Source organism: Miscanthus floridulus, chromosome 5 (genome assembly GCF_019320115.1).
Source record: "Miscanthus floridulus cultivar M001 chromosome 5, ASM1932011v1, whole genome shotgun sequence".
Classification (NCBI taxonomy): Eukaryota; Viridiplantae; Streptophyta; class Magnoliopsida; order Poales; family Poaceae; genus Miscanthus; species Miscanthus floridulus.
The window spans coordinates 110050354-110060110 of NC_089584.1; the positions used below are offsets into that span (position 1 = coordinate 110050354).

The 9757-nt window shown below is 48.8% G+C and overlaps 1 pseudogene; it reads left to right on the top strand.

Annotated features, from left to right (window-relative positions):
- Positions 1 to 1839: 1839 nt before the first annotated feature.
- Positions 1840 to 8485, top strand: LOC136455109 (hydroxyproline O-galactosyltransferase GALT5-like; annotated as a pseudogene).
- Positions 8486 to 9757: the final 1272 nt, after the last annotated feature.

The window sequence follows — 9757 nt, forward strand, 5'->3', positions numbered from 1 at the left end:
ATACCGAGATCTACTCAATTTAACCTAGCTTCGATACCAATGTTATGATATATTATGATCACATAGTCATAGATCTAGCCGGGTACATCTTGTAAATGGATAACATGTCCTAGTACATGAACTAGACAGAAATTAGAGGGATGAGTAGTGCTAGGTTACCGACCATTGTAGGCCTTCGATCCAGAGGAGTCGGCCATGGTCGTTGTGTCGATGTCTGCGCGAGGGTAGCGACGGTCGGTGAGGATGGGGTTGATGAAGTCATCGACGTTGGTGGAGCGAGATGGCGCGGCTCATGGCTTCTCGTCACTGGCTACGCCCCTCTCTGATCGGATTAGGGTTTAGGTTTCATTGGGGAGCTCGGCTTAGGCGAACCTCATATTTAGAGCGACCGGCCCCCACCTCTATATATTGCGTAGTGTGACAGGGGCCCTCTAGCCATAGTGGGCTGGGTGCCCCTGATCAGGGCACGGATCAAAGACCCAACTGGGCCGTTGGGCCTAGTTTGGAATTAGAGATCAATCTAATAGGAATTAAAATTCTTAAACAACATAGCAAAATAACACAAAAATATAGGCTTTTCTTGACTATTATTGCATCATACCTACTTCACAAAACCTCAAAATGTCAATTCCATGTTGGTGGTTATGCCTATCATGGCTCATTCCATGTGTGAGTGGGGCCATAAGCCGATTTTGGACAGGGTGTTACAATGATGATTGTATCAATTTTCATGCCAAACACATGGCTAACACTACGTGAAAAATAGTTTGTAGCAACAGGTTTTTTAGGGCGACTGACATTGGAGCCGCCCCTACAATGGCGTGCTCGGGCTCTAGCATAGCAGCCGCCTCTACAAATGGCACAGTAGGGATGGCTGATAATATGAGCCACCCCTACAAATGCGTCGATTTGTAGGGGCAGCTGGTATTACGAGCCGCCCCTGCTACCAGCGAGCTATGTCACCCCAATTCACCCCCAAATAAATTGATGCCTCCCCTTCTAAAAAAATGGGCTCCCTCCCACGCCTCGCCTCCCCTCTAGCTCGTCTCGCTCACGCTCCTCTCGTGGCGCGCTGCCTCCGTCGCTCATGCCCTATCCCCTCCCCCACCCGCACCTCCCCTCCCTCTCCCTCTCCTTTTCCCTCTACCTCTCTCTCTCTCGATGTGGTGGCGCACCAGCCTGGCCCCGAAGTGGGCACCTCCACATGCGCACGGCCTGGGCGGCAGCACCGCCCATGTGCGCCGTAGCCATGCCAATGGGCCCGGTGGTGGCCACCTACTGCCATGACGCGGCACTCGTGAGCCCTGCCACTAGCCACGGCGCGTGGCTGCCCCCTGGCACAGCCTGCTCCTATGGTCCTTGCATCATCCCCTCCTCGGTTTGGTCCCCCCTCTCTCTCCTTACCTCTTCCTATCAGATCTCCCTCTCCCAGCGTTCGTAGAGGCTCGTTCCCCTTTACTATGGACGACGATCTATGTGCACACGAACTGTGCGCCTGTGCTATAGGAAACCCTAGCTGCCTGTCCTCATCTTTTCGCTACAAATTTGGCTGTAGGTTTCCTAGTCTTTCTTCTTGTGCATACTGCTTTGAATCAAAAGATATTTTTAATGTGTACTTAGCTACTGCTTAAATCTAGAACAACTCTTAGTTCTCACATAGCTATTTGCTTCATCCGACTTGGTGGTTGTCTTGAGTGTATTTTATTTTGGGTGGACCATATCTATTTTAGGCCAAGTAGGTACTCACTATTGTTACTAGCTTGTTCAAATTTTATGTTTAGGGCTGAATTTATCATGCTTCAAAATTGGTAATGTATAAGTTATCTCTATATAACTTACATGTTGCCATGTTGGCTGAATCGGCTGATCGGGCAAAAGGAGGAGGTCAATTTTAGTTGGCCATTTCCTTTCATGGAGGGCCAGCTATTTGTTCTTACTCTTAGTGCTGGGTTGGAGGGTTACCATGTGAGCATTGATGGGCAACATGTCACTTCGTTTCCTTACCGCACTGTAAGTGCATATGTTTCCCCACTTCATGCAATAAGAAATGTTGGGGAATGCTTGTTTGTGTTGGAGGATGCTACATGCCTGTCACTGAATGGGGACCTCGATGTGCATTCAGTGATTTTCATTGGCAGGCCCCTCCACTGCCTGATGAGCCAGTTGAAATTTTCATTAGCATCCTGTCATCAACCAATCATTTTGCTGAGCGTATGGGTGTGAGGAAGACATGGATGTTTGTTGTCCTCAAGTCACCAAACAGGGTGGCTCATTTTTTCGTTGCACTGGTAAACACTTCAATGTAATCCCAAATGCTTAGCTTACTTAATTTGTTTTGTGTGCTTGTGCTGAAGGTGTTTCTTAACTCTAGCATGGCAGAAAGGAAGTGAATGTGGAGCTGAAGAAGGAAGCTGAATTTTTTGGGGACATTGTTTTTGTGCCCTACCTGGACAACTATGATCCTGTTGTTATGAATACTCTTGCAATATGCGAGTATGGGGTATGGCAGAGAATTTCTTGCTATTTGAACTAAATCTTCTTTAGAGTACTGTAGCTGTTGTATTTGCATTTTTCTAACAGTAGTGAACTTGGTTGCTCAGGTTCATGTTGTCTCTGCTAAATATGTAATGAAGTGTGATGATGATACTTTTGTGAGACTTGATTCAGTAGTCACTAAAATCAAGAAGGTACCAAGTGGGAGAAGTCTTTACATGGGGAGTATGAATGTACAACACAAGCCGCTACGCCATGGGAAATGGGCCATGGATTATGAGGTGAAGCTTATGAAATGTTTGTCGTAACATTTATTGGATTTCATTCTTCAAGCGCCACCTTAACATTTCTTATATAACTTGAAGCAAAAGCTAAATTACTTCTTTGCAGTCATGATTCCATAAAATCTATGTTCATCTATAGTTCTGTACTAAACTGATGTGTTAACTCTGAGAAGACTGCTTAAACCTATGTTCATACAGTGATATAGATATAGTTGATATTGAATTCTTTTAACATTGGGTTGTGTGTTTGCAATTTTTTGTGGAAGTGTAGAGTTTGCAGCATTTCTTTGTTTATTTACTTTAACATTTATTCTGTTTCAAATGCAACTAATTTGTCTCACAATAAATGAATTGGAATTCTATTTCTCTTCTGTCACCCAATGTCATATTATCTTCAGAGATTTGCACACTTAAACCATAGTATATCCTTGTCAAGATGGGGATGTTGGATGTCTTCCCTGATACATTTATTTGAAAATTACCATATTACTCTTGAAAGCATCTAGACCCCTAGTTGGATTTTGGTGATTAATGACAACACAAGATTACTATAACTAACGTGTGTTTTGCAGAGGCAATTAAGTTAGGTCATGGTAATGGAGATCGATTGGGCAATTGAGGTGGTCATGCCCCTACGATGGAAATCATTTCGGTTTTCAAAGGATGGACGACAAGGTTAAGGATAACTAGTTCTAAGTGTCGATTGGAGTTGGAGAGACACTTAGAGTACTTTAGGACTTTGTTTTTCCTTTGGTCGTACTACAAAGGGGGTATGTACGGGTAGCTTGACCTAGGTGAGTCTAGTGAGTTAGGTGTGGTGCACACTTGTTAAAACTAGCACTAGGTAGCTCCTCAATATGCCTAAGATCCTTTGGAGCAAACTTCATTCATATATGATTGAGAGTTGGAAGTGAATGGAGGGTCAAATGCTGACCGGACGCTGGCTTCGGTGTGACCGGACACTGGCCACAGGGTCCGGTCAGTTCATTTGATCAAGCAGATTGTGTTCGGTGCGACTGGATGCTGGAGAGGTCAAGTGACCGGACACTAGGGACCAGCATTCGGTCGACTTTAGTAAGGTTCGAGAGAAGGGAATCTACGACCGGACGCGTCCGGTCAGTGCTGACCGGACCCTGGGGGTTCAGCGTCCGGTCGAGTACAGTAAGCATCCAGTGAGGGTTTAATGTGACCGGACGCGTCCGGTCAGTGGTGATCAGACCCTGCCAGCGTCTGGTCAACACTTTATCACTGGTTTGCGGGGTGAACTGACCGGAGCATCCGGTCAACATGACCGGAGCGTCCGGTCACCCCGTAGAAGCTCATAACAGTTCATTTTTCAGGCTGCCTTATAAATAGAAGCTCCACTCGTGTGTGGAGTGACTTTTGCTCATTCCAATAGCTGAGAAACATGTTTGTGAGTGCCAAGAATTGCAAGGTCCTAGTGAGGTGGTTGAGATTTGAGAATCCAAGAGAGTAGCCTCATTAGTGAATCAAGAGTAGAAAAGTGTACATTCATCTTCTCATTAGGCTTCGCATGGTCAAGTGAGAGTTTGTGCTTGTTACTCTTGGTGATCGTCATCACCTAGACGGCTTGGTGGTGATTGGGAGCTTGGTGATCACCCGGCGGAGCTTGTAGGTGACCCAACTCAAGTTGTGAGTGGCTTTGGGTGATTCGCCGCGACGGAGTATCAAAGAATCAACCTGTAGAGAGCACTTGATCCTTGCGCGGATCAAGGGGGAGCTACACCCTTGCGCGGGTGCTCCAACGAGGACTAGTGGGGAGTGGCGACTCTCCGATACCTCGGCAAAACATCGCCGCGTTCCTCTCTCTCCATTTACTTTGAGCATTTACTTTGAGCAATTCAATACTTGTCTTTACATTCATAGAATTGCCATGCTAGAGTAAGTTTGAAACATAGGTTGCAAGTCCGTTGTGCGTTAGTTTAATAGAAACACTTTTCTAGGCACAAGGGGTTAATTGGGCTAACCGTAGGATTTGATTATTGCAAGAAAATTTAGAATTAGCCCAATTCACGCCCCCTCTTGGGCATCTTGATCCTTTCAATTGGTATCAGAGCCTCGTGCTCACGTTTTAAGCTTAATCGCTTTGAGCAAGATGTCTCACGGTGTCGACGAAATATGGTCGGCAGTCTACCTAGGGGTATGCCCAAGGTAGTAGATTATTGGCAGACAGATGCGCAAGCCCCAAACAAGACGGTGACGCAAGACAGACACGAGTTTTTATCCAGGTTCGGCCACCAAGAAGGCGTAATACCTACATCCTACGTCTAATTTGTATTGCTGTATGTTAATGAAAGATGTCTTTTTAGAGGGGTCCCCTGCCCGCCTTATATAGTCCGGGGGGCAGGGTTACAGATCTGGAAACTAATCCTAGTCAGTTACAATTGCCATATGTGGCCGGATAAGGATTCCTATTCTAACCGACCAGGATCCTGCTTGGTCGCCAAATCCGTCTTGATTCCTTGTGCGGGACTCCGATCAGGCTAACTGGGCCGCACATCATCTTTCGAGTGAACTGAAACCATCGATCCGGGCCAGCCCAAGCTTAGCCGTAAGGGTATAGGGGTTAATACCCCCACAGCTAGTCCCCAAGCATCATGTATTATGCTGTGACACGCCATTTTAACCTTCTCCGACAAGCGAGGCTTGAATCCTTGACGCCTCCGACCACCGTCATCACCAGAGAAGTAGGTTGTCCGAAGAATGTATGGTGCTCTTAAGAAAAAAGAAAAAGATTTCTGTCCTGAGAAGTGTGCCCACTTGTATTTCTAAAAAGAAATGTAAGTGGTCTTGAAGCATAGCGTCCTTAAACATCAGAAGCGTAGGGGTCAAAAAACAAACACATTCACCGCAAGGTGAAGTGTGCCCACTTAGTCCCCGAGCCTGGTAGTAGGTGACGTAGGCACGTGGTGCTAGGGTCTAAAAAGAAATTCCGCTGAAGTTAAGAATCCAATTGCCGTACAGGCAAAACAAGATACACCGGCAGGTGCATCGTACCGATGTAGTCCTTGAGCTTGCTGGAAGGCGAAGTATGAGCCTTGTAGCAAGGTCCAAATAAATGTCTCTCATCTATATGTGAGTACAAATCACATGTAGCCGAGGAGAGCAAAACTATAAGAAGTTATCGGGAGAGTCCCCGAGCACAGCGGTGGTCATAGTAGTTCCTGACTATGGTAATGGTCGGAGCAGTCCCCGGGCACGGCCGTGGTCGGAGCAGTCCCCAAGCACAAAAGTGGTCTGGGCAGTATCCAAGCACAGTAGTGGTCTGGGCAGTCCCCGAGCACAGTAGTAGTCTGGGCAGTCCCCGAGCATAGTAGTGGTCTGGGCAGTCCCCGAGCACAGTAGTGGTCTGGGCAGTCCACGATCACTTGCGCTGCTTATACTATTATTTGGAGTACTTATTTTTCTCTATGCTCTGCCAAGTCCAGTCTGACACGTCTGGTCAAAAAAGTAAATAGGTATAGTACGTCATTCTGTCTTCTTCTTCTTTTTTTTGGCAAACAGTTGGTTGACACCTGTATTGAGGTGTGTCAGTGTGGGCCCTCTAACACCATCAACGAAGAGGCGCGTACACTGTTAACGAAGGAGCGCGTTTATTGGCGCAGATTTCGAGGTTATGTGAACAACCGTCTGCAGTGCATGCGCACGACTCCCAATATTCTCGGGCGAACGAAACGACGGTGCTCTTTGTTTTATATAATGTAGATCTGGTAAGTTACTCATACCGTTCCCCATTGTCATCCATCGCCGCAACCTTCTCCTTCCTCCTGCCGAACCCTATTCCCCCAAAAATCATCTCCAAATCCCTTTGGTCTCCCGCATCCACCCACTTAGTAAGGATGAACTAATGGCGAAGAGAGACGCCCAGAAGAAACGCGGGGTCATGGCGAAGGAATGGTGGAAGTCGTGGAGCAATGAGCAGACCATCGAGGACCTCGTCGCCATGGGGGTGCTCCACAACAAGGCACTTGCGGGATGGCGTGCGCCAGAAGGAGAAAGCTTCCCCGATCCACAACCAGGTGAGATTGTGGTCTTTGAAGACTTTTTCAAACAGGGTTTTGGGATTCCAGTGCACCCTTTCCTTCAGGGTCTCTGCTTGTACTACGAGATTGGGATTTGCAATCTGCATCCCAACTTGATCCTTCTTGTCTCCACCTTCATCCATCTCTGCGAGGCTTATGGTGGCTTCCAGCCCCATTTCGACCTCTTTCGCCACCTGTTCTGTCTTCGGAAGAAAGGGAGCGGTGGCTCGAAGATCGCCGGAGGCATCTACCTGAACCTGCGTGACGGCATGAAAGCTCAATACCTGCACTGCCCCTAGAACACCTCATTGGACGAGTGGTACAAGAAGTGGTTCTACATCCGTGAAGAACCGAACACCATTACTCTATGCGATGTGGGGCTGATTCCAGAGAAGAAGAGTAGCTGGTCGGAGAAGCCCGAGAACTTGGATCAGATCGCCGAACTGCTCGGGATGATCCCGTGGGGAAGGCTTGATGGCCCGAGCGTTGTCAGCAACTTCATCAGCCGAAGAATTCAGCCCTGCCAGAAAAGGATTCATCCTAGCTTCGAGTACCAAGGAGGCGCTGATCCAACAAGGACCAGGAAGGAGCCGCTCGACAAGATGGAAATCAAGACCAGGATTGGAGAGCTGCTCAACCTGGCCGATCCCAATTATGTCACGCTACCCGCCATCGAGCACGCCTTCAAGTTGGCATGACCTCCCCCAAAGGTAAATGACACCTCCTTTTAACTGTAGAGTCATGTTGTAGCAAGAAAATAACTGTTTGTCTCCATTTTGTGTCTCAGTGTAATGGTCGTGACCGGGCAGCAGTGTTCGTGTCAGCCCCTCCTGGTGTAGAATGGCCGCAAGCTACCGGCCCAGCCGCCCAGACCAGCGCCAGGACGGACGACGTCCACTGGGCGGTACTCGAGAATGTGGACGACGCATCAACTAGTGCCGCTGGCAAGCGTCCGGCTGCCAGCAAACGACGCCAAGCCATCTTCCCTCTGTCAGACGATGAAGCAGAGGATGCGGACATCTTCTGGCTCGTCCCTCGAAAGAGGAGAAGGTAGGTGGGACCCACGGAGCAGGGTGGCTCTTCTGGGCCAGCAGTGGTCACAGCACCGACCACTGCAACCTAGAGGATAGACGAAGGAAACATCAAGCATCATACCCCATCGCCTATGCCAGAGGTGGAAAGAGTCCCATCGGAAACTACCGAGCAAGCAGAGCAGGGGCGGTCGAGAAGACGTTCTTTCGCCACATCATTCCGCAAGCCGAAGCTGTAAGTATCCATACTTTTGATGTAAGCTTGCATTTTGCATTGTATACTATTATCTTCTGAGTATGTCTCCGATGCATTAGATCGGCATCCACCGAGAGCCCCGACCAGCTAGCTGGGTGCAGCACGTCTTCGCCAACAACAGCGGGTCAAACTGCCCAGCAGCCAGCCATGGAGGAGCCCATAGTAGAGACTCTACTTGGGCCTCAGCAGGCGGATGACCAGACGCCCATCCCCGAGCAACTGGTCAAGGGAACAACCGAGCAGAGTACAAGTGCTCCGAGCACGAACCCTGCTGAGGCGGATACCATGGCGCCAAGGGAGCTGGATCTAACCGAGGAGCAGCAGCCAAAAGTGGCCCAGAACGCTTTTTCCGACGTGACGCTCATGGAAAAGCCCTAGTGGTCGTGGAGTCTGCAAACTCCAGACCAGCGCCGCCTCCCGAACAGGAGGCTGAAGAAGAAGAAGTGGAAGAGTCCTGGCCGCCCCCAAGATAGGCGACAACATGTATATGTGTCGCGCTATCGGAACGACGAATGGGTCATGCACGAGGAAATCCCAGAGGTCGAAGAGACCTTAAGAGTCGAACGGCGGCCAAGCGTCTGGTGATGAAGTCCAGGTACATTTTGGCTTGAGTCCTTGACCCTGTTTTGTAGTCGAACTATCTGACATAGCTTGTCTGTATGCAGGATTTGATGAAAAATTGCAAGATACCGAAAAAGGTGCTTCGACCAGATAGAAGGAATCACAACGACCAATAAGGAGCTGACGGCTGAAGTGGAATGCCTACGGCGCCAACTTGAAGCCACCGACCAGGAGAGGACAGACCGAGAAACACAGAACCAAAACCTGGTCGGCCAGCTCAATAACAAAGAGCGGGAGAGAAGAGAACAAGTAAGTTTTCACCGTATCATAGCAAGTGCAGGACTTGTGTTATTGTGTTCTTGGCAGTAATAGCTGTAATGCAGGTTTAGAAACCGAAGTGACCCGCCTCCAGGGGGAGAACAGCCATGTGCTTGCAGAATGTGGTCGCCTAAAGGAGGACAACAAGAAACTGGCACGCAGCCAGTCGGAACTCCAAGACCACACTACCAGAATGAAGGACGACCTGAAAAGTAAGCACTCCAGACCACCTTTCTCATCCTATTGCCCACCTTGCCTTGTCGTGTCATCACGTTTGATGTCTTGTACTGTTTTTAGTTTTGAAAGTAAATGCCAAGAGGCACCTGGAGGCCGTGATCAAGGAACATGACGACTGGAAAGCACAATGCCTTAAAGCCAGCGACGAGCAGGACATGTGGAACAAGTGGTGCCAAGAAATGGCAACTGGCATTGTGCCCGTCCTCGACCTTATCGACCCGGCGCTCACAGAGGAAAAGCTAAGGACACCCCAGCTCGGACTGGTCAAGAGATGCAAGCAAGCATGGGGATGGTTCCAAGACTTCGTGAAGGAGGCGGGTGAGTACACGGGTGCCCATGTGCTAAGCATGGTGCGTGCTCACTATCCCCTGATCGATCTCAAATGCTTGGAGGCTAGGTACCACAAAGGAGATAACCCAGACAAGGCCGAAGAGCTTCGGATGGCCCAGCTGGACTTGTCATCAAAGATAATTGGCGATATTAACTTGTGCGGAGGTGGTGACAGCACTGTGCAGGGTATGCCATCGACAAGCC